This window comes from Tamandua tetradactyla, chromosome 1, assembly GCF_023851605.1.
Source record: "Tamandua tetradactyla isolate mTamTet1 chromosome 1, mTamTet1.pri, whole genome shotgun sequence".
NCBI classification, from domain to species: Eukaryota; Metazoa; Chordata; class Mammalia; order Pilosa; family Myrmecophagidae; genus Tamandua; species Tamandua tetradactyla.
Window position 1 is genome coordinate 71350858 of NC_135327.1, and position 24181 is coordinate 71375038.

General features: G+C 36.9%; 1 non-coding gene across 1 annotated transcript; it reads right to left on the reverse strand.

Annotated features, from left to right (window-relative positions):
- Positions 1 to 6456: 6456 nt before the first annotated feature.
- LOC143652507 (U6 spliceosomal RNA) lies at positions 6457 to 6563 on the reverse strand. The gene has a single exon (XR_013160735.1). It is a non-coding gene; the product is annotated as a U6 spliceosomal RNA (small nuclear RNA).
- Between the last annotated feature and the right edge of the window lie 17618 nt (positions 6564 to 24181).

A 24181-nucleotide genomic window follows, 5' to 3' on the forward strand; every position in this document is an offset into this window, starting at 1 on the left:
CAAAGGTGGTGTGGTAGTTAGATTCAGTTGTCAACTTGGCCAGGTGAAGGCACCTAGTTTTGTTGCTGTGGACGTGAGCCAATGGTATGTGAATCTCATCTGTTGCTGATTTACATCTGCAGTCGGCTAGAGGGCATGCCTGCTGCAATGAATGACGTTTGACTTAATTGGCTGGTACTTAGATGAGAGAGCTCAACGTAATACAGCCAAAAGCAGCTCAGCATTCCTCATCTCAGCACTCGTAGCTCAGCCCAGGCCTTTGGAGATGCAGAAAGAAGTCACCCCGGGGGAAAGTTGTTGGAATCCAGAGGCCTGGAGAGAAGGCCAGCAGAGACCACCTGAGCCTTCCCACATAAGAAAGAACCTCAGATGTAAGTTAGCTGCCTTTCCTCTGAAGAACTGAAAAAATAAATCCCCTTTTATTAAAAGCCAATCCATCTCTGGTGTGTTGCATTCCAGCAGCTAGTAAACTAGAACAGGCAGCAAGACAGAAAGGAGAAAAAAAAAACGGATTTCCACATGTTATCACCTAAAGTAGAGTAAATTATTGCAAGAAAGCAGTACACTGACCATGTATAAGATAGGACCACATAATCTTTCCAAGCTTCTTCCATTTACACTTTCTACCAAACCAAAATGGCGAACTAGGTAGCAAGAATCAGTTGAAAAGAGGGGCTTCCATACTTGAAACTGTAAATTCTTATTGCTCCGAAGCAGAGGCTATAAATGTAATAAAGGAGCATGAATAAAGCATAGAGGCCAGTGTTAAGGCATAGCAGGTTTCAGCCTTAAAGACTGTCTATACAATAATTTTGGCTTTGGCTCGAAGAACTTGGAATTGACTAGAAATAAACGAACCAGAAGCCTACAGAGTTTGACCAGAAGCATTCTGTGGCTACCCAACCAACCCCTAGGCTGATCTCTTAGCCCCAGAAATCACCACCACAGGGAGTGGGTTGCAAAGGCTGCACAGGTCCCACCCACTAACACCATCCTCTCCCATGCCTGTTTGAATGTGGCTGCAAAAGCCATTAGGTAGAGAAGCACCTCCTTTCTTGTTGCCTCTTCCTGTCTGTTGGACACAGCATGAAGATGTGATACGTTAGGAAGCTGACATGGCAAACAAGGAAAGAATCTGGTGCTCTGAGTCTGGGAAGTGGGAAGGGAGCTTAAGCTCCAATACTCAGTGACAGAACTGAGTTACTAAGGATCCTTGGAACAACTATGTATTGGTGACTTGAGTCGGCAAATGTTTCCAGTGTTTAATGCACTGGGACGTACTCTACTACCTGAAGCCAGAAATGTTCTTAAATGCCTCATCTCTTAGTCTCTATTTAGTTTCAGCTTTTATTTGGTCTTTTTACACTCATTTTCCTGTGCTCTTAGTTTTAAGAAAAGGTATACAAACATACACATTGTGACGTCTTAAATGAGAAACCTGAGACCAAGCATATTGTTTTGGTTTTCTAAAGCTGACAAAATTCAATATAACAGAAATAGATTGGCTTTTAACTATGGGGATTTATTGACTTAAAAGTTTACAATTATGAGGCCATGTAAATGTCCAAATTAAGGCATCAACAGGACGATAGCTCCTCTGAAGACTGATTAATGATGAGCTTGGGATGTTCTGTCAGATAGAAAGGCACATGGCAATGCCTGTTGGTCCTTTCCTTACGAGTTTCATTGCTTTCAGTTTTTGGCTTCAGTGGCTTCTGCTCTCATTTTCTCTGGATGCTTCTCTGAATTTAATATCTTAGCTTCTATATGTGTTTTATCCTCTTATAAAGGACTCCAGTAAGAGGATTAAGACCCCTCTCTTGAATGAGGTGAGTCACATCTCAGTTGAAATTACTTAATCAAAAGGTCCAGGTCTATACCCACAGGAATGGATTAAAACAAAATGAACTTTTCTGGTGAGCATATAAATTCCAGACTACCATACATTTTATGAATATGCTATTCCTGATCATTGAAGAAAAGATGTATAATTTAAACAATAATCTTAGAAAATGGGCTAGTCATTTGTGAAAATGGAGCGCTATAATATATTCCCCCAAATACCCAATTAAATTTTATTTCTGACTGAGAATCACTATAAGTTGTTATAGTGGTTTGGAGCCATGTGCCTCACTCACAGAAATATGTTCTTAAACTTTATCCAGTCCTCTGGGAGTGAACCCATTGTCAGTAGGACCTTTTGAAGAAGTTTCTTTAGTTAAAGTATGACCCAATTCAATCAGGGTAGATCTTAATCCTATAACTGCTGTCCTTTATAAGTGACATGAAATTCAGACAGAGACAGAGAAAGTCACAAGAAGCAAGAAGCTGAAGGGCGATAGAAACCTAGAGAGAAGGGGGAGGCCAGGAGAGGCTGCCATGTGCATTGCCATGTGACGGAGAAGCCAAGAACCAAGGGTCAGCACTAGCCATCCTCAGAATGCCAGTCTTCAAAAAAGATCACGTGAATAACAACCTGATTTGGACTTTTCTCTAATCTCAAAATTGTGAGCTAATAAATTCCCATTATTTAAGCCAAACCATTGCATGGTATTTTCAAGAATAGTCAAGAAAACTAAAACAGAAATGAATGAATCAGGGAATTTGAACTCAAGTAGATTTGACTTTCATTCTTGCTTTGTAGTTTGCTAACTCAGTCATCCCCAGAGGATGTTACTTAGCCTGAACCTCAGTTTCCTTATCTTAAATTGGGGAGTGTGCTATTTATACTGTTCAGTTTCTGTGAAGATTAAAACTCCTGTTAGCAACAGTATAAACCCACTAAATCCTGGTATCCTCAGTGGGTATTTGCTGAAAGTTAGCCCCATGAAATATACTATTTTGTCCAAAGAATCTCAAAGAAACGTATTTCCTTCTCTACATCTCCCTTTCTTCTCTTTTTCTCTCTCTCTTTCTCTTTTTCTTTCTCATAACTGTCTGGCTTTTCGTCTTTCTCTTGTTTGATATTCAGGAAAAAATCCTGGACTACAATCATTGTTGTTCCTAGTTTACACAGAGAAAATCGAAGAAAAAGAGATTAAACAACTTGTCCAGTATCTTACAACAAATAAGACATAGAACCAGAATTTTAACCCAAGGACCTTGCCCTCATCTAGGGAGAATACTGAAATGCATACATTCATTTAAAAATAATCCTGCATGAACTGCCTGGCTAAGGCAGTTCAATACTCAAACGTTAGTTTAAATCTACATTCTCTTCTTGCTACCTCTACTGATTTATATACAAGAATCCAACTTTAGTCGTGTCCAGGTACAATTAAGAAGAATTTGACTTAGCAATATTTGCTCCTTCAATTTCTCCACTGGCTTTGAATTCTTCACTTGCCAACATTTCCTGAACCGGTTACACATTCATCTCTGCAGATGTGTCCTTTCAGACCCTGCCTCTGAACATAGTGTAGCCAACAGAGCACAGATGCATTCCGAGTACAAAATGAGTGAATTGAACAAGTCAGTGTTAATGGGAAATTAGTATTGAATAAAAGACTAGTACCATAAGGGACTGAATACTGAGGGTGCAACTGTGGAGTGCTTGATCAGGATTAACATGATCAAAAATGATGGAGAATCAAATGAGAATTCCTACCATAAGATCTCTCAGCACATTTTGTAACAGATTATTTCAAATCAATGTAACATTACATTTAAATTGATGAGGCGTACAGAACTGTCTCTGCAGAAGATAAAACTACCGTTTTTAATCTTCACTAACCTTTGAAATATTCCTAAGGAAAACCCTCCTGCTCCTAGAGTTCTCACCCAAGTTGTATGCACAGCAGAATGAAACTTGATGTAAAAACAATGCTGAGAGTTAGTCAATCTGAAAGCTGGGGGCATTGCTTTGGCTTGGAAAGGATACTACTGAGTGAAAATTTTTTAAAAGTAAAAGAGCCATATCTCATCTATTCTTTATTGTTTTTGTTTTTGTTTGGTTTTTCATTCAAGAGTGAGCAATTTCTTTGGCCCATTTCAATTTATATACCTAATTATTTTTAGTTATCATGTAATTTAAATGCAAAGAAGAATCAATGTTTCTTTGCACACATTATTATTTAAATTTAGGAATATGTCTTCAGAGTTTTGCTTCTAGTCATAGACAACCATTTGGGAAGGAGTTCACAAAATAAAGAAGAAATTTCAAGAAATGTAGACATGATTTCCCAGGCTGTGACTCCTTCAAGAGGGATAACAGTATCCTTAGAACCTAGCAGAGTGTTTTGCATATTGTAGACATTTTTAAAAGACACTGTTGAATGAACAAAATAAAATACTGTAAATTAGATCTCATTGATTCCTAATAAAAGGCTGTAGATTGTTGAATATGTGATGGACCCTTTGTGCTGAATTGACTGTAGTCAATTTAGCATTGCAACCACCTCTTTTAAGGCTACCTTTATATTGCAGAAAAGAATCTGGGAACTTCATTTCTCATATGATTTGGGATCTGAGTTTGACAGTATGAGGAACTGCACATGATTTGGGAGGCAGAAGGGAAGGAATAGCCATCTGCGCTGGTTTGATATGATGTATGTACCCTACATGTTTTAATCCTAATCCCATTTTGTAAAGGCAGCTAATCCCTATTCAGTATTTTATGTTTGAAACTGTAATTAGGTCATCTCCCTGTTGATGGGATTTAATCAAGAGTGGTTGTTAAACTGGATTAGGTGGAGTGTGTCTCTACCCATTTGGATGGGTCTTGATTAGTTTCTGAACTCCTATAAAAGAGGAAACATTTTGGAGAATGTGAGAGATTCAGATAGAGCAGAGAAGAACGACATAGCCATGAGAAGCAGAGAGTCCATCAGCCAGCGCTTTGGAGATAAAGAAGGCAAATGCCTCTCAGGGAGCTTCATGAAACAGGAAGCCAGGAGAGACAGTTAGCCAATGATGCCATGCTTGCCATGTGCCCTTCCAGCTGAGAGAGAAACCATGACTGTGTTCACCATGTGCTTTCTCACTTGAGAGAGAAACCCTGAACTTCATTGGCCTTCTTGAACCAAGGTATCTTTCCATGGATCCCTTTGATTAGACATTTCTATAGACTTGCTTTAACTGGGACATTATCTCAGCCTTAGAACTGTAAACTAGCAACTTGTTTCTGGTATATTGCATTCTGGCAGCTAGCAAACTAGAACACCATCATCTTCTGGAAATTAAAAGTTGAGTAACTTCTGAGAATCATTTGTGTTCATGCCCCTTGCTGCAATTCTTCAATGCTGATTCCTGGACCCTCCCTTCCCCAGTTCTTCCAACATGGTGTGCACCTCCTTCCTTATCTTAACACCATTACCACCTGATACACCAAGACTCCAAGTCCAAGAGCAGAGTCTGTTTTCCAGATGAAATCCTGACTGTACCACCATTACAGTCATGCAGTCTTGGGACCACAATGCTTCTGTGCATGTCAACATAAAATATCTTGAACCCCCAACTCCCTCTCAAGATTTTTGGGCCAGCTAATGGCACTAAGACTCATGACTCAATCAGTTTCTCTATGTTCTAACAATTACCTTCATCCTGAGATAAAAAAGTATCCATATGAGTAATTCATTAACATCCTATAGATTTAGGTTCTTGATGTTTTCAACTCTAAAAGATGTTTATCTACATATCAGCCAATCCCCAAACCATGATGAGAACCTGGATTTTCTCCTAATTCAGGAAGTTTCCAACTTTAGAATCTTTCAGGTTACTACAGTCTGACCACCTTCATCAATAATCCTAGATCTCTCATACCCACCAGGCCTGCATTTTAATATTATGAAGATATAAAGTTTTGAATTCCTCTTTTCTGCCTCTTTTCAGCATCTTTCTGACTTAGGGGTTTCCTAATCCAGTTAAGGCTGCGCTGTTCATCACATCTCACATGATTTCCTCATATTTTTAGGTCCTTACGCTTTCGTTAAATTACCTTGCAAAATCCAGCCCTGAACTCATTCCCATTACTCAGACCCTATATCTTGGCTGTGGTGAGGATTATTATCACCAGAATTCAGTAATGTGTGCATCAACTAAGGTTTGAAAGTCATCATCACCTCTAAGCTCACAACCAGCCCTTTTGTGCCTTCCCATACCAGAGTGGGGGATGTTACAGGTCAGAGCTTTGGTATTTCTTTCTCTATAGTCTCTGTGTCTAGAATAGTGTCTAATACATACTGCACAATAAGTAAATATTTTGCTGAATTGATTGGAAATCATTTTTAGCAGTTCTTTTAAAGTTTGACTGTCTCCAAACATTCCCAACCACATAATCTCAGGAAAAAGAGTTTTCCTCATCCTTGAGTGAGAAAATAAAACTATTAGACAGAAATCCCTCAACTCTCACAACAACAAATTTACTGAGCAGTTATGAGTCTCTATTTTTAAAAATGTGTGCAGGAAATGCCAAGTTTCTTTCTTTTCTAAAGAGCAACTTTATTATTATTATTATTTTTAAATATGGAACACTTCACGAATTTGTGTGTCATCCTTGTGCAGGGGCCATGCTAATCTTCTCTGTATCGTTCCAATTTTAATATATGTGCTGCCGAAGTGAGCATGAGCAACTTTATTTTGATTCTAAGTCTAGTCTCACTGGGTGGGCAGGAAAATCATGCTCAGTGATTTTGAGACTGTCACATTCACTGGGTCTTCTGACCCGTGCTTTGTGTTGTGTAGGCATAGGTGAGGTCCCTACTACTATCGTCCACATGCCACACAGACTAGCACTGAGAAAGCCCTAGTTTCTTCTATTTGGTGTCTTTGATCTCTGAAGGCTGCTGTTTCTGTGCCATACTCTCTACCCCAGGCCAGTGGAGGCTAGATTTGACTTTCCGTCCTGATGTTCCTTGGACATTCTACCATGTTTCTATGTCCAGCTCCCATACTCATGGTTATTTGGATGTCTCCACAGTCTCTGAAACCTGGGAGTATCTCTTTTTATTTTGGAGCACTTCTCATTTTATCAAACAATTATTTCCTCAATGGGTATAGGCAATATTTTACCCCACAATAACTATATTCTTCTTTACGTTCTCCTTTTGAGAGGCTGTAACACTGTCTCACTAAGTTCTCACCCTTGAGGAATTCCCAGGGTAGAGCAACAGGTCCTGCACTGAGTTGTGAAATGAAGAGTGGTCATTGCCTGTGCAATGAAGAGACAAAAAAGAAGGGACAATCTGCTATTTAATTAGCTGTATAAATGAAAGCATTACTGAGTACTTGGTCTGTAAAGTATAATGAAACAATGAATGCCTGAGATACCAAAGATTAGATTTCCTTTCTCTGTGATTTATCACAGGCAGCTTCATCAGTGGAAACCATCATGATGGCAAAGACTGTCAGTGTCATTTCTCACCTTTGCATTTAAAGCACTGAAACTTTAAAAGTAGGCAGTAACTGACTTTAAAGCCTACCTACTACACAACATGGCTTGGAAGAGAGAATTGATAGAAAAAAGTCCCTTGAATCTTAAAATGTATTTAATTTTACAGAATGCTTTCACATCCATTGTGTAAAGCAGTGGTCAGAGTAGAGCAAACTCCAACTTTGTCAAGAGGTACAGGTCTTTAGTCCAGCCCCTCTACTTACCAACTGAGTAATCTTGAAAAAAGCTCTTCACTTTTTTGATCTTCAATGCTCTTATTTAAATAAGAATATTCATATGGCTCTGCTGTACAGTTGAAAAGACGATGTTATACAATATATTAAATATCCAGTCCCAGTTCTGCCATGGAGGAAATGATAGCTGGATAGAAAGAAAAAATATTCAATATAATCCTTTAGCTGGAAAATGCTTAATTCTGTCTTCAGTAGCTAAAAAAAGGAACTCTTTAGTATATTCATTTCACTCAAGCAGACTTCAAGTTATTTTAAGCATGAAGAACCCTTGTTGAAATAGTTTGCTGTTGGTCTAATCTCAACAACAACAATCACATTAAACTTGCTCTCTGTTTCCAGAAACCTGCCCTTGCTCTGCTTACAGGAATGAATCATCATATGAGCTAATATCAGCACCATCCTCACTTCTGAAGGACAAGATCAAAGGCCTGAATGGTCATCAAAGAGAGGAGAGCCTACCAGATAACAGGATATGCTGACTGTTTCAATTTGTTAGCTGCCAGAACGCAATATACCAGATATAGAATGACTGTTATAAAGGGAAATTTATTAAGTTGCAAGTTTACAATTCTAAGGCCATGAAAATGTTCCAATTAAAGCAAGGCTACAGAAATATCCAAATTAAGGCACCAGCAAAAGGTTACCTTCACTCAAGAAAGGCCAATGAAATTCAGGGTTTCTCTCTCAACTGGAAAGGCACATGGCAAACATGGTGAAGTTTGCTAGCTTTCTTTCTGGGCTTCTTGTTTCATGAAGCTCCCTCGGGTGTTTTCCTTTTTCATCTCCAAATGTCTCTGGTTGTGTGGGCTCTAGTGCTTCTCGTGGTTTTCCGGCTCTTTTAATGGAGCCCAGTAAACTAATCAAGATGCACCTGGGATGGGTGGAGTCACATCTCCCTCTAATCAAATTTAATAACCACAATTGGGCAAGTCTTATCTCCATGGAGATAATTTAATCAAGTTTCCAACCTAAAGTACTAAATAGGGATTAAAAGACACAGCTGTCTCCACAAGATGGATGAGGATTAAAACATATCTTTTCTAGGGTAAATAATCTTTTCAAACTAGCACGCTGACCAAACAAAATGAAGCAAGCAACAGTTACTCAAGAATTCTGTGACTTTTTATTTAGTTTAATTTTTTTTCCTGCTTTCTTCTGGACCTTTGCATCTTTTTTGTTTGTTTGTGTTGTAAAAGCCAAAATCACCCTTCCCACTTGGAAACAGTCTTAGAAAAATTTTTTTTCCTCCAGTTCCTTGATGATGCATCTTCAATAAACTCACCTTGCCAAAACAAAGAGACTTGCTTCTCTGTTTGATGCAGGCACAGGTGGGTCTGATTATATAGGACTGTGTTTTCTGACAGTAACAGAAATGATCAATACATAACAAGCAGTAATGGTAGTTATCTGATTTATCCTCACACCAACTTCATGAGAGAGAGAACAGTTAGGCGTTATGGTCCGTGGAGACACAATGCTAGAAGAGATGCTCTGCAGTGGGAAAGCATGGCATCAAATTTCATAGTCACAACTTTCTTGTTTTTTGTTTAATTGATTCACATGTGTGCATTAGAAGCATTTTATACAAAATAAGTATTAGTGGGTATTACATATATATGTACTTAAAAGGTCCAGAGAATGATAAAACAAATGGCACACACAAAAAAGCACATATTTACTCTTCAGTTTAAGAAAGTGATCACAACCATTACTGACCATGCCCCATAATTCCCTTCCCAATTCTATCCACCTCTTACTCCACTATCCCAAGGGTGACCACTGTTTCAAAAGTTACATTTATCATTCACTGAATTTGGATATAATTTTCTTACATATATTTATCTTCAAAATGGCATTGTTTTATTTCATTATATTTTTAATTTAGATATATGGTGGTATACTTTATATTTTTTTCTTTGAATTGCTTTTATCACAAAATATTGAATTCCTCAGGTTCCAGCGTGTTGTCTAAAATGGTAGTTCATTCTTTTTATTGTTGCATATTATTCTACTGTGAGAAAACAACACAGTAGATTTATCTATTCAACAAATGAGAAGTTTTGTAATAATGTTTTCGTTTTCACATTGTTGTGTTTTACTTTTGTTTCATTAATGTTTCCTTTTCCTATGGCAAACAATATTACCCTTAGCTTTCTTGAATGTATCTCCTACTATGGCCGTGCAAGAATTTCTTGAAGAAGTAGAACCAGTAGGTCATAGTGTACTTGTTCAAACTTCATTCAGCTATTTATTTCTGAGAATCTTCTTTATGTCAGGCACTGAGGATAGAGCAGTAAGGAAAACATTTCACATGGGTTTTTAAAGCTTCTGCACAGAATTGACACTAAGCATTGTCACTCAAACCTCCTTTCCTGAAGCAAGTTTCCAGCTGGGATGATGAATTCCTATCATATTCCTGGAAGGGAAGAAATGATCAAATATTTACAAGCCATTCTAGCAACTAGCAAAGATAGTGTTTACTAGAGGTGGCAGATGGGATTAAGTGTCCTAATTTAGACATGCTCTGAATCTTAATTCACATTAATATGAGTGTGAACCCATTGTAAATAGGATCTCTTGAGATGTTATTGTAGTTAAGAAGTGGTCTAACTGAACGAGGATACACCTTAATTCAGATTACTGGAGTCCTTTGTAAGCAGCAGAAATTCAGACATAGTGAGAGAAAGCCACAGAGAGAATCCAGAAGCTGGAAGTCAAAGAATCTGGAAGAGAGAGAAGACAGCATCACCATGAGAAGGGAGGTAAAGATAAAAGCCAGAGAACCACAAGGATGGATCGCAGCCACCACCAGAGTGTCACAGACTATGGGGAGAAAGCATCACTTCACTGATACCTCTGTTTTGGACTTCTCCTAGCTTCAAAACCGAGTCAAACTAAGGCACTAGATGATTATGATAATATGGGGAAAAATACATCAGGAAGAGGAATAAATACACAAGAGCACAGGGCAGAGGCAGTGCTGGGAGAAAGTAATTGACATTTTACATATGGTAATTACAGGTCTCACTAAGAAAGTAGCATTTGAGTAAACACCTGTTCTAGTTTGCTAGCTGCTGGAATGCAACACACCAGAGACAGATTAGCTTTTAATAAAAGGGAGTTTATTTCATTAGTTCTTCGGAGGAAAGGCAGCTAACTTTCAACTGAGGCTCTTTCTTACGTGGGAAGGCCCAGGGTGATCTCTGATGCCCTTCTCTCCAGGCCTCTGGGTTCCAACAACTTTCCCCAGGGTGATTCCTTTCTGCATCTCCAAAGGCCTGGGCTTAGCTGCAAGTGCTAAGATGAGGTATGCTGAACTGCTTGAGCTGTTCCACATTGACTCTCATTTAAACACCAGCCAATTAAATCAAATATCATTCATTACAACAGGCACACCTCCTAGCTGATTGCAGATGTAATAAGAAACAGATGAGGTTCACGTACCATTGGCTCATGTCCACAGCAACAGAACTAGATGCCTTCACCTGGCCAAGTTGACAACTGAATCTAACTACCATAACACTCAAAGCAGGGAAGAGAGTCACTCCAAGGGAAAACCACTTTCAGAAGTGGGAGCCAAAGCTAAGGCCTGGGGCAGAAGCTCTCTTGATATGTGCCAGCAAAGGGCAAAAAGGGGGATAGAAATAAGACTTCAGCTCCAAGAGTTAAGCTTGGGGTGGATTAGGAAAGGCCTGTGGAATTTGTTTTTTTTCTCTGAGTGACAAGATATTTAAATGGAGGGTTTGAGAATCAGGCATGACATAATCTGACTTGTATTTCAATAATATCACTGTAGTGAGAATATTCTGAATTATGGGGGAGGGGTTACAAAGCCAGGAGAAGGGACATTAGTTAGGAAGGCATATTCATAATATATGACAGTTACTTGAATCAGGGAGGTGGTAGCTAGGACAGTGAAAACTGGTCATGTCAGAGGGTCTGAGAAAAAGGAGCCATTCAAAGAGGACTTCAAAATTTTGATATGAGCACTTCAAAGAATGGAGTGGTCTTCACCCAGATGGACATACACAGCTTCAGTTCAGCAGGAAAGTGACAAAATGTTTTCCAGTTATATCTATTACCCGTCCCATGAGAGGATTTAACTATTCCTTTTATCCCACATCTTTTATATTGATCAATAATGTTTTACTTTTAAAGACTCCCTAAATTGTTGGGTATGAAATGCCATCTTCTTTTGCTTCCAATTTATAATTCCTTGATTTTTATTGGTTTGAGTGTATTTAATATATTCTCTTGACAATTGGACTTCTTGTTCTCTGAAACTCTGATTTAATTATTCTGCCCATTTTTGTTTTGATTAGATTGCCCATTTTTATTTTAGCTTTTCCAAACTGCATATATATTCAAGTGGCATTGGAACTATCTTCCAGTTTATAATGCACAAATTTTCTTCTATGTTATTCTTTATTAAATGCTTTTAAATTTTCATGTACTCTATCAATCATCTCTTTTAAAGTTATAAATTTTATTTCATATTGACACTAAACCTAGGTTATAAAAATGTTTTCTTATATTTTTAAGTAGAGTTTAAGTGTCTTATTTAAGTGTTTAATCAGCATTGAATTGATCTCCATGCATGGTATGAAATTGTCCCAAGAACATTTATTGACAAGTCAATCCATTTTCCTGTCACTTTTTGCTATATAATAATCACCTCAAAACTTAGTGGCTTATGACAGCAAACATTTATCTCAGGATTTCTTTGTGTCAGGAATTTAGGAGCTTCTTAGTTGGGTGTTTACATCTCAGTGTCTCACATGAAGTTGCAGAAAAAATGTTGGCTGAGACCTCAGTCAGTGGAAAGCATGGCTTGTGACTGGCTGTTGGCAGGAGGCTTCAGCTCCTCACCAGTGGACCTCTCCAGAAGGCTGCTGAACTGTCCTTATATAATAGTAGCAGCTTTCCTCTAAGCCAAGTGTCCCAGAGAGAAAACAGCAGTGTTTTTATAACCTAGTGTTCAGAGTCAAAAATGATCACTTCTGTTATGTTACCAAGTCACACTCACATTAAAGGGGAGGGAAATGAGATTCTACTTGAAGGGAGAAGAATTGAATAATTTATGGACATACTTTAAAATCCCCATGTTAATTATCTATAGTATCAATTTGTTTTACAGCCATGAATCTGTCACCAGTTCCATTGGTCTATTTCCCTATTCCTGCCTCAGTACCCAAATACTTTAATTACTATAGCTTTATAATAAATATTTATGTCTAGTAAAGCAAGATGCCTTTCCATTCTCTTTTTCCTTCTCCTTTTCTTCCTTTGTCTTCATCTTCAGTATCTATGTGGCTTTGCAATTTAAACTTAATAAATTTTTATTAAAATTGCAATGACCCTATTTATATATTTTGGCCGAATTAATGTAAGATACCCAGTTTTTGTTCCTATGAATATATTATTTAATTCCTTTATTCAGATCTGCTTTAATGTCTTTAAACATAATATTATAAATGACTCTATAGAATAAATTGCATGATATTAAAATTAATTTCTAGCCACCTAATATTTTTGTTGGCTATATCAACTATCTTTCTAAATTTGCCTTAAATCATCTAACTGTGTTGCTGGTATATACAAATTAACTTGTTTTAAAAGTAGGCATTCATGTCTGACCTACCAGCTATGCTATCTTATTAATTCTAATCATCTTTTACAGATTCTGGGTGGCTTTCTGTATTTAAAGTAATGTCATCTGTGACTACTAGAGTTTGGTTGCCTTTTTTTTTCCAATTATTTTTATTTCTATGCTTAAATTTAATACAATGGGTGGATTTCAAGTTTGACAGCACTGCTCATCGAGTGCCTTACTTTGCTAGGTCTTCTATGGCAAATACCACAAATTGGTTGGCTTACCCACAGGAATTTATTGCCTCACAGTTTGGGAGGTCCCAAGTCCAAAATCATGGCACCATCATGTTTTTCTCAGTCTGTAATGTTTGGTACTGGCTTATTATTCGCCTCCAGCACATGGTAACATCTTTCTTATTCTCTGGCTTCCACACTTGGCGTCCACTTCTATGCCCAATTTCCTTTGCTTGTAAGGACCTCAGCTATATGAGATTAAGGCCCACCCTCTTTCACTTTGGCCTCATCTTAACTAATAATATTTTCGAAGATCATATTTACAGATGGGTTCACACCCATAGGACAGCGGATTAGGATTTGAACATGTTTTTATGAATGACATGATCTATTTCCCAATACTCAGGGAAATTCACATCAGTCATGCCATGACTTCAAAAGTAAAGAATCTTAGTTAAATCTAATTTAGCTACATGAGAATGGGTTTATGATCCATTCCAAAGTTTCAGTAAGAATATGTGGTAGAGATACCACAGTGGTATCAATGTTTCTTGTGCATGGATACTGCCCCCTACTGGTGATGGGCAAAAAAAGAAAGATAACAGATGGAAAAGACAAAATGGTTACTACCTTCTTCAATCTGAGAACACAGTTGTTTAGTTGACTCGGTGAACTCCTCAGTCCTTTCTCACCACCGGTATTTTTTAACTGCCCATTCCAATTTTCACGAAACTACTCTTCAAGGGTGATAAATAATGTAATATATCCCCTAGGTTTTCTTGTTCATTTTTTTTAGACAGTAGCAATGAAGTACATAATTTGAGGAAATACAACCAGGTGGGTCCAATTAATAGAATATTCACTGCTGTAAATCTATTTATTTTATTTCTGTATATTCTATGGTTGTTTATGTTTCTTTTGCAGAATCAGCAAAGTCTAGATTAGAAAAAGTATCAATTTTAGCCCACACACTTTTACACTACCCCACTGTCTGCACATTCTCCTGAGTTCAGTTTCATTCTCTTGCCAACTGTGCATAGTCCTTCATCCATGAGGAAGTTCTACTTAAAGCAATATTCAGATAATTTATTTATTATGGACACTGGGTTCGATTTCTTGCAACTTAATTGTTTCAGTGTATGCAATAAGATTTTACTATCAATTGTCCCATTTCTGCATTGATTGAGCATATACATGAATGCTCATTTCATAAGCCTGGCTATAAGATTTAACTAAGGTTTCTACCTTAGCATTCCAGTTTCCTTCTGATGGGTATATGATGCTCTGTAGTGGTCAGAAACATAACCTACCTTAATTCTTCTTCCAAATTCCCACAGAAAATGTTATTGGGTATATTTTATTAGTTTATCATGCAGTTTTCTAGGGCACTTATTGAAATGGCAAGCCAATTGGCTACTGGCTTAAGTTTCCGTAAATATTAAACTCCTCCTAGCCTACCTTCTCCTGTACCACCAAATACATGGCTTTCAGCTTAACCCATGAATGTTGGTAGAAGCAGTCTCTACTAATGTCCAGGAGTAAGCTAGCAATTGTCTTTCAAGAGTGCTATATTGAATAGCTGCATCAGGGTTCAACATCAGGGTTTGATGAATAGCAGAACTGGATCTCTGCTAAAAACTGCTGTCTGCATGCATTCTAGGTGCAGACACTTAAAAAACCCTCTGAGTCATTGTAAAGTTACAATGCAGTGACACTGCCCCATCAATAGCCCTTTGTAATCTCTGAGCATTGTTTCTGCTTGCAAGGCTCAATGTAAATTGAGATTCCTTCCTAGTAAATTCAAAAAATGGTCACAAGATTCATGGGGGAATTGAGGGAGTTGTGGATTTCACCCAAACTCACCAAAGCCTAGAAGTTTCCTCTTTAGAGAAGGATCAGTAAGAGATAATTATTTTTTACAGTTTGAGTGTTGTCTCTAGTTGTTTCATTGCATGTAGCTTTCAAACATCTCTCAGACTGGATGCACAAGTTTTTGGTGGATTTATTCTGCAGTTTCCATTTGCCATATGGTTTACTGCAGTCCTTAGGCTGTTCTTCTTTCTTCACAGGATCAATTATAATAATAAATCAGTGATATGCACCAAATTATCCTTTAGAGTTATCAAGGTCAAATCTCACCACACTGTGCTTTCAGAGTTTGCTGAAGACTTTAAATATCACTGTGACAAAGTTGTAAAAGTATATTGGAGGCCATTCTGCATAGGTGCAAATTGTGCTTGAGTAGACTCAAAAATAGTATAAGATAGAAGAAATTAGGGAACTCTATTATGAATTCCAGTCACCTTTGGCCTATTGCACTTCTTGTACAGTCTTTAACATATTGGTAATATGGCTGAAGCAATCACAAATGCCACAGTATTTCATCACCTGTCATCAGCATAGTCAGTCTCTTTGAATCTTATGCCTTTGTCCAAGCCAAGTGGGGCTTCACCAGAAAAGTGGCTTCTGATTTTCACCTGGAATTTTATATTGCTTAATTTTTCTAGAGAAGAAAGTTTGCACAATTCCAAATTGGCAACATGACCAATAAAAACTGGACAAAGAGCTGACTTGGCCGACAGTCATATCAGTAGAATAGTAGAGGCAGAGTTCCATAATATTAATGCCAATCAATTTTTCAGGTAACAGTGATGTGAATATATGTGTAGACTATTCTCTTATTTGCTGTTTAACTACGGCCTTACTATACTCTACCTCATCTCTGCACACTCTGAAGTTCATGTTTGAACCGTTTAGAATGTCATCTTTATCCCTCTAGATTAATGCTGTACACTACCCAATAATCCTCTGAAATTCTACATTCCGCCCTCAGGTCTTCTCCCCTGACATTCAGTGGGCCTTAGGGCCTGCACCAGGGGTGGGACGAGAAAAGCCTGCGCCTTCTGTCGCTGCTTTTATAATTCCATGGACTAGACTGAAAGAGTAAATTCAAGACTCTTTTCAAAAATGCATAAAATATGTCAAACAATATATTATTTCTCATATTATGAGTCTCATAAGTGGAAATGAATTCATCAAAACTGTGCTTTGTGGTGCACATCTGATGGATCCTTTAAGAGGTGCAAGTGTCATTTCCAATACTGAAACTCCTTTTTCATCTACCCCCTTCCCCAGTAGCCAGTAAGGCACTGCTACCTCTCTAGTAGAAATCTCCTTCATTTCCTCTTTTTTTTATCCTATTATTAATAATCCAAAGTGTACAGGTGAAATTGCTATCTCACACAGCATTCCTCTCTGGGAAAAGGAACCCAAATAATTAGAGGTGTTTCCAATTTGTCTCTTTCCTTGAACTGGGACTGCATTAATTTTGGGGGACCCCATAATAAATCACCACAAACTACGTAGTTTAAACCAACACAAATCTAATCTCACAGTTTTGGAAGCTAGAAGTCCAAAATCAAGGTTTCAACAGGGATGACTTGCTCCATCTAGAAGCTATAGGAAAGGATCTGTTCCATGGCTCTTCCCAAGCTTCTGGTGTCACTAACAATTCTCGGAGTCCCTTCACCTGTAGACATATAGTTCCAGTCTTTGCCTCCTTCACTTGCATTCTCTTCTCTGTGTCTCTGTGTCCCTGTGTCTTCACATGACCTTTCTATAAGGACAATAGTCCTTGGAATTAAGTCCCCCTTAATTCAGTATGATCTGCTTTTGACTTGATTACACCTGCAAAGACTCTGTTTTCAAATTAGGGTCATATTCATAAATACTGGTGGTTAGTACTTTTCTAATATATTAGCATATCCTTTGGGGGCGATAAAATTTAACCCCCAACATTAATCCATTTTGGCTTCAGAATAATAGATAAGAGATAACAATGTCTGTGACACATGTCAATTCAGTGGATGCCATTTAGAATTAAGGTTTATTGCTTTTTATAATGGTTTGGTATAAAAGAATAAAGAGATCAAGGGATTAGCTTCCTTTCATAAATTTATAATTTATGGTATATATTTATATACCATCAATTTATAAATCCAAGTTTTATTGAAAATAAGCAACTTAATATGCCAGGTACATTGATGAAAGTATTTTATTTTTACTTTAGATTTCATATCTATGGTCAGCCATTTTTCTATCAAAATAAACCTTGTGAAGTAACATATTCACAAGGGGTCTACTCTAGTTAAGCATTTCCTTTGTTGATCTGAAGAGAAAGCAGATGGATCATCAACCCACTGTTAACTCTCGTTTTCAGGTCTGTATTATATCTCATAGTGAAATAATGAGTTCATATAGTAGGTGTGTCTTAGTTTGCCAGGATGCTATGACAAATATCACACAATGAGCTGACTTAGACAACAAGTACATATTAACTCATACTCATACTTCTCATACATGAGAAGTCCATAATTAAAGACACTGGCAAGGCCATTCTTTCTTCCAAAGTCTCTAGTGTTCTGGTGCTGGCTTGCTACAACCCTTGGGGTTCCTTGGCTTGCATCTATGCCTCTCATCACGATGATCTCTCTCTTTATTTCTGCTCTTTCTGTTTCTGCTGACTCCTGGCTTCTTCTTATGTGGCCTTCTTCGTCTGCCTGTGTCCAAATTTTTCTGCTTAAAAAGGATTCAAGAATATATATTAAGGCACACCCTAATTCAGTTGACCACACCTTAACATCTTTGAAGATTCTATTCACAATGACTCCACACCCTAACTCACCTTAACATACTCAAAGGTAATAAAATTACGGACACCCACAGGAAGTCAAATTAAGATTAGAAACATGTCTTTCTTTGATCTACATAAACCAAAGTTAAGCTCTTTTGGTGGATAATTCTCCAAAGTTTTCCAAACTGTTTGTGCCAATTAACATTAACGCCAGCAAGAATGTTTGAAATTTCTTGTTTTTCCACATCCTCAGCAAAAAAACAAAATAAAATGGTTTTTGTCATTCTTTCTGATTTCACCATTTGGATGGTGTGCCTTGGTATCCTTTTTCATTTTTCATGTCAATTTTCCTGATAGCTAAATAAGTTTGTTCTTTAGATTCCCCTCCCCACTTCTTTGGAATGCTTGTACAAGTCTATTGTCTGTTTTTCTACTAGGACATATGCCATTTATTATTGATGTGTATTATTGTTGATAAAAGCCCTTTTTCCATTATATCTAAGGAAAATATCTTCTGACTATCCATGGCTTGCCTTTTTTCTCTTGATGCTGTCTAGTATTGGATGGAAATCTTTATTGTCCAGGATTCTCTACAGGAACAGAATCAGTAAGATATTAAGAAAAGAGAGAGACTGGTTTTTGGAATTGGCTCACATAACTATAGGGATTAGCAAACCCAAATTCCACAGGGCAGGCCACAAGTTGGAAACTCTGATAAAGATGAAGTTGAATTCCAGGAAAAGCTGCCTAGCTGAAGTAGAGGGGAATATCCTCCTTCTTGACTTCTGAAACTCCCAACTCTGGCTTTTAAAACCTCCTACTAATTGAATGAGGTGACTCCCCCCATTGCTGAGTGCAATGCCATCAGGCATATAGGCAGTCAACTGATTACAGCTGCAAATTCATCTACAAAACACCCTTATAGTAACAATCAAGCCAGTACCTGCTTGAACAAACCACTGAATCCCTTTCCTAGCTCAGTTGGCACCCGAACTTAACTGACACTGAATTAATGTGCTATAATTTATCAATAATTTCTTTTATAGTTTTTTTTTCTGTTTAATAAGATTTATTTGCCCCAGGATCACTACAATATTCTCCTAAATAATCTTATAAAAGCTTTAATGTTTAAAAATAAACATTTAGATGAAACTTCTACCTGTATAGAAATTGTATATGGTATAATATAGGGTTTGCTGTTAAATTCTTTTTTTCCTTAGGTTATTTACTGTTCTGTTACCATTAATAAAAAAACCTCTCTTTTCCCACTTCTGCTTTTCAGTGTCATATTGGTCATTAATAAAAATATCTAGTGGGTGGATCTGTTTCTGAAATCTTGTGGATGTATTTGTTATCAATGGTTCATTTTGACACTGCTTTAATGATTGTCACTTCGCAATACATTCTGTTGTTCAAGAATGTAGATAACATGAACTTAGCTTAATTTTTGGTTCTTTGCATTTTTGTATAATTTCTCAATCAGTGTCTCGATTTCTGTAAAATAAAATCTGCTTGGTTTTTAAGATTTAATTAGATCGATAGCTTGATAGGAGAAGATTGATATTATCTTTATAATACTGAATATTGCAATTCATGAAAATGATATGCTTACTCTTCACTTTATTTAAGCTATTTAAGCTTTTCTCAGTAATGTCAATCATTTTCCTGTGTGCAGATCTTGTACCTTTTCTTTAGGTTTATTGCTCAGTATTTGGTGTTTCCTGATATCTTTGTAAATGATGGCATATAAGTAATTTTGTAATTGCTGATATCTAGTACTGATGTCTATGTATCCAAAAAATGGCTGATTGATTCTCATAGTTTATCTATAAATAGTTTGTCATTGACAACAAATTTAATAATTTTTTTCTTTGGTTCAAATCCTTATAAACTGTATTTTTGTTTCTTGTCTATAGTAATGATTTGGATTGTAAGAAAGATGTTTAAATTAGGTTGCTATTATGGACATTAATATTATATATGTTTACTCTAAATTTATTTTGTAGCTACCCTTTGCATACTCCACATTTGTGATTGTGATTTTTTTGCCTCCTGTATACTAACTCATACATACACACATACTTATTGTCATTTCTATTACCAGCTTTATCTCTGATCTCATACTGATTCCTTTGATTGCCATTCTGACCTTTAATCTTACATATTTGTAACTTCTATTTCTGCTTCACATCATCTCCAATGTATTACTTACTTTTATAATCCTATTGTACACATAAAGTAGTTTCAGAATTACTAACCTATTCTCATTAGGGAAACACATGTACTACAGTACAGTGTTTCTATACAGTTCTTTGTGTCATTAAACTGTCCCAGACAAAATCTGTTTTTTTTCCAAAGCTGTTTAGATAATTTCCTTTAATCTCCACCCCATTCAATTGGTTTATTTGTAATTCTGTTAGCTTAATTTTTTACTATTTTTCCTAATTTTATTTGGAAGTACGTTCCCTTATAACTTGAGCTTTTGTTTTAAAAGGATAACTGATAGTGAAGTGCTGAAGCTATCATGTATTACTTTTAGAGACACACTGACTAATGAAGCAATTACACCAAAAAATGTAAGCAGAATTTACATATACAGCATAAAGATATAAATTAGAAACCAAAGATTTATATGAATGTAAGAACATTGCATTAAAGATTTGACAAAGCAGATGTTTTATATTTCACGTCTAAACATCATGCTTTGTGAATTTATATATAATATTTTGCTATAATATAGTTTTTAAGACCAAAAGGCACACATAAATGCAGAATATGAATGAAAAGACCGCCTCCAATAGCTATAACATAAATATAGCTAACATGATAGTTCTTTAGGTATATGTGTTATTTGATATTATAGCGAAAGGAAGGAAAACTCTTTTGTGTTTCATTTTCAATTCAGACAAACACAGTTAACACTGGACTGCATAAAACTATGAAGTATTACCTTATTCTCAAATGTAGATTGGAGTTTGAGTACTGTATTTGCATATGTTCAGGATATGTTGACAGGAAAACACTCTGGAAGGTCACTGAGAATAAGGAGCTGGTGTCAAAAGATAAATCAGCAGAATAATTGATCTCTTCATTAAGAAAGCCTTGCTGTTCTCTAGCCTTAAAGTGTGGTGAGCTAAAGAGTGTGCATAGTGCCATAGTAAAATCTGTGAACTTTATAAGTTATAAAGTTACAAAGCCTTCAATTTGAGATTACTCTCATTGTCAATTGAGAATATAAAATTGCTATAACAACAATTGTTGAATGGTGAGGTATGATAGTTTTCATGGAGAAAAATTCTGTCAAGAAAGTTTGAGCTGCAAAATGATCTATGGGGGTGTCCCTAAAAGATGAAATGAGTTTAAAGATAGAGACTGAATAGGGAGTCTTGTTTACTGTGTGACATAGTTGGCATTTTTAATGATCCAAATATTTCTGTGAAAGGAAATAATTAAACATGTGTTTCAAAGGCAGACAAGATCAAAGGGGAGAATTAAAAGTTAGAGCCTTAAAAGAACCAGATTTGTACAGATTATGACATTCTTGATCATTTAACAACAGCTTGGATCAAGTAAATGATGATTTTCGTATTGTACATCCATGGAAAATTATCAATTAACACTTTACAAATTGGGTAGAATGGGCTAAAATTACTTTGCATCAAAGGAAAATCCATGGAGCAGAAATTCATAGATACAGAATCCATTTCTTTCATTGGAAAATCATTTAAATTTAACTTTTCATAATCACTTGCTGAAAGTAGCTAGCACTTAAGTACAAAAAGAAATAAATCAAAATAAAATTACTATGGCTAAGATATTTAAAATGGAGTTAAGAGGTCATTCTGGAGATTAATGTAAATTCAACCAGAAATCACAAACTGACAAAGTATGTAAAGCCTCAAGCAGCAATATTCCTTCAAACTCTATGGATATCTGGACACCATAAACAAACTACAAGTTAAAGAAATCAGTAAACTATTAACTTGAAGGACCTTTGGGGTACCCCAAATATCCACCAACCACAAACAATTTATCTAATCTTCTTTTCCTTTGAAAACCCTTGCCAAGAAGGACATGGTATGGATTGCTACCTGAGTCTGTGCTTATAAATTGCAATTCTAAACCTCCAAATAAATGCCTTTGTTGCTCTGAAGATTAGTTTGCTATTTCTCTCTTGACAATATATTCAGCAGTTGCTGAAAATATGTGTATATGGGAAATCACAATTTTAATTATATTTTTCGTTTACTTATTATTGAGCAATAATAAAAATTTATGAGTGAAAAAGACCTATTACATAGATATTAAAAACTTCTAACAGCAATTTCCAGCAGCTTCTAATACCAACTTCAAATACTGCAATAACTTAATCCAGTATAATTCTGACTCTACCCAGAGTTAGGCGAGACCTCACGGGTTATACAAGCTATCTTCTACAAGATGTCCCTCCAGGCATCAGTTGCAAGTTTAGGGACCTAGGCCTGCACACTGGCAACAAATTCCAGGGTTCCCACTACCCTTGGGCTCAATAATTTGCTAGAATCACTCATAAACCCACTGAAAGCACAGTATTTACCATTATAGCTTTACTATAGTAAAAGGATACAAGTAAGAAGAAGCCAAAGGAAGAGATAGACAGGGCAAGCTGTAGGCGCTTCAGTGTTTTCAAAGTTTGTCAGGAGCTTCATTATGTTGGCTTGCTTGATGGACTCAATGCCTCTGGTTGAACAGTGACTCTAGTCCCTCACCAATCCATAGAATTCAAAGCCCTCAAAGCACGTGTTTGGAATTTCTGGTGTAGCCAGGACCAACCCTGTCGTCTTGCTAATATATAAACTATCAGGTGTGAACCTCGGCCCAGCGTGAATAACAGAAAATGCTGCTATCAGGGAAAATTACAAAAATGTAGCAGTTACTTTCCTAGACACTGTCATCAAGGACCAGACAAGCTTTTCATTATACTACAATGCCCTTCTCTATATTGATGATCTCTGAGCACAAAGTCAAAGAACAAATGTACAATTTTATAATTTTTTGTCTCGTGTTTCATTTTGTTTGATTATATATAATGAAATGCAAAAGTCTTGCTGTTGAATGACGCAACATTATTGGGGCATAGTTCATATGTCTTCAGTTGTGTTTAAAATGTCTGATCTTTTTATGCTAGTGATTTATTTTTATCATATTTTATGAAAGCATCAATCCAGAATAGATTTGAAACAGAAAGAACAAATAAAAATGAAAACCTTCAAAACAAAAGACAAAAAGGGGCCCTTCAACACAGATTGTATGGGAAAATAAGGAGACCTTTCCTGCCGTAGAGTGCTATTTAATTTTAGACCTGATGTCTGATTTCAGTGTGTCGGCATAAGCAGAAATGGTGCTTGAGGAAGGTCCTTAACAGAGCACGCGCCAGCATGGATTGTAGACTCATAGTGTCCAAAATCAAGCTCTCCAAATGCTTTTTCCTGCAGTCTGTAGTGCTCTGATGCTGGCTTGCCTCAATCCTTGGGGTTCCTTGGCATGCATCTCTGCCTCTGTCACATGGTCTCCTCCTTTGACTTTTTCTGAGTTCTGGCTGCTGACTGCTGTGTCCAATTTCCTCTCATTGTAAGGACTTCTGCTGTAGATATTAAGGCTCACATTGATTCAATTAGGTATTTTCTAAAAAAGATCTTCAAAGAGCCTATTCACAAATGAGTCCACACCTTACCTAATAATAACACCTTCACAGATCTTGTTTACAGATGAGTTCACACCCACAGCAGCACAGATTAAGACTGGAACATGTCTTTTGTAGGGTACAGGGTTCAATCACCAATAGCCAATGAGTCTGACCAAATATCAATAGTCATGGTGGGCTAGTGTCAAAGCGAAAGCTCCACTGTAATCCTAGTTCCAAGATAGGCACATAAGAAGAGAACTAGGAACAGATAGTCATCGTCCAGTGTAGCTGAGCGTGGGCCACTGGACCTTAACCCTACCCTAGTCAATAACTTCATGGGCGTTTGAGTCACTTTCACCCTGCGTGTCTGTTGGTACAGGTTGTTCTAATTGCTCTCCCTTGCATTGGTGTTCTAAGTTTCATAAAGACAGAAT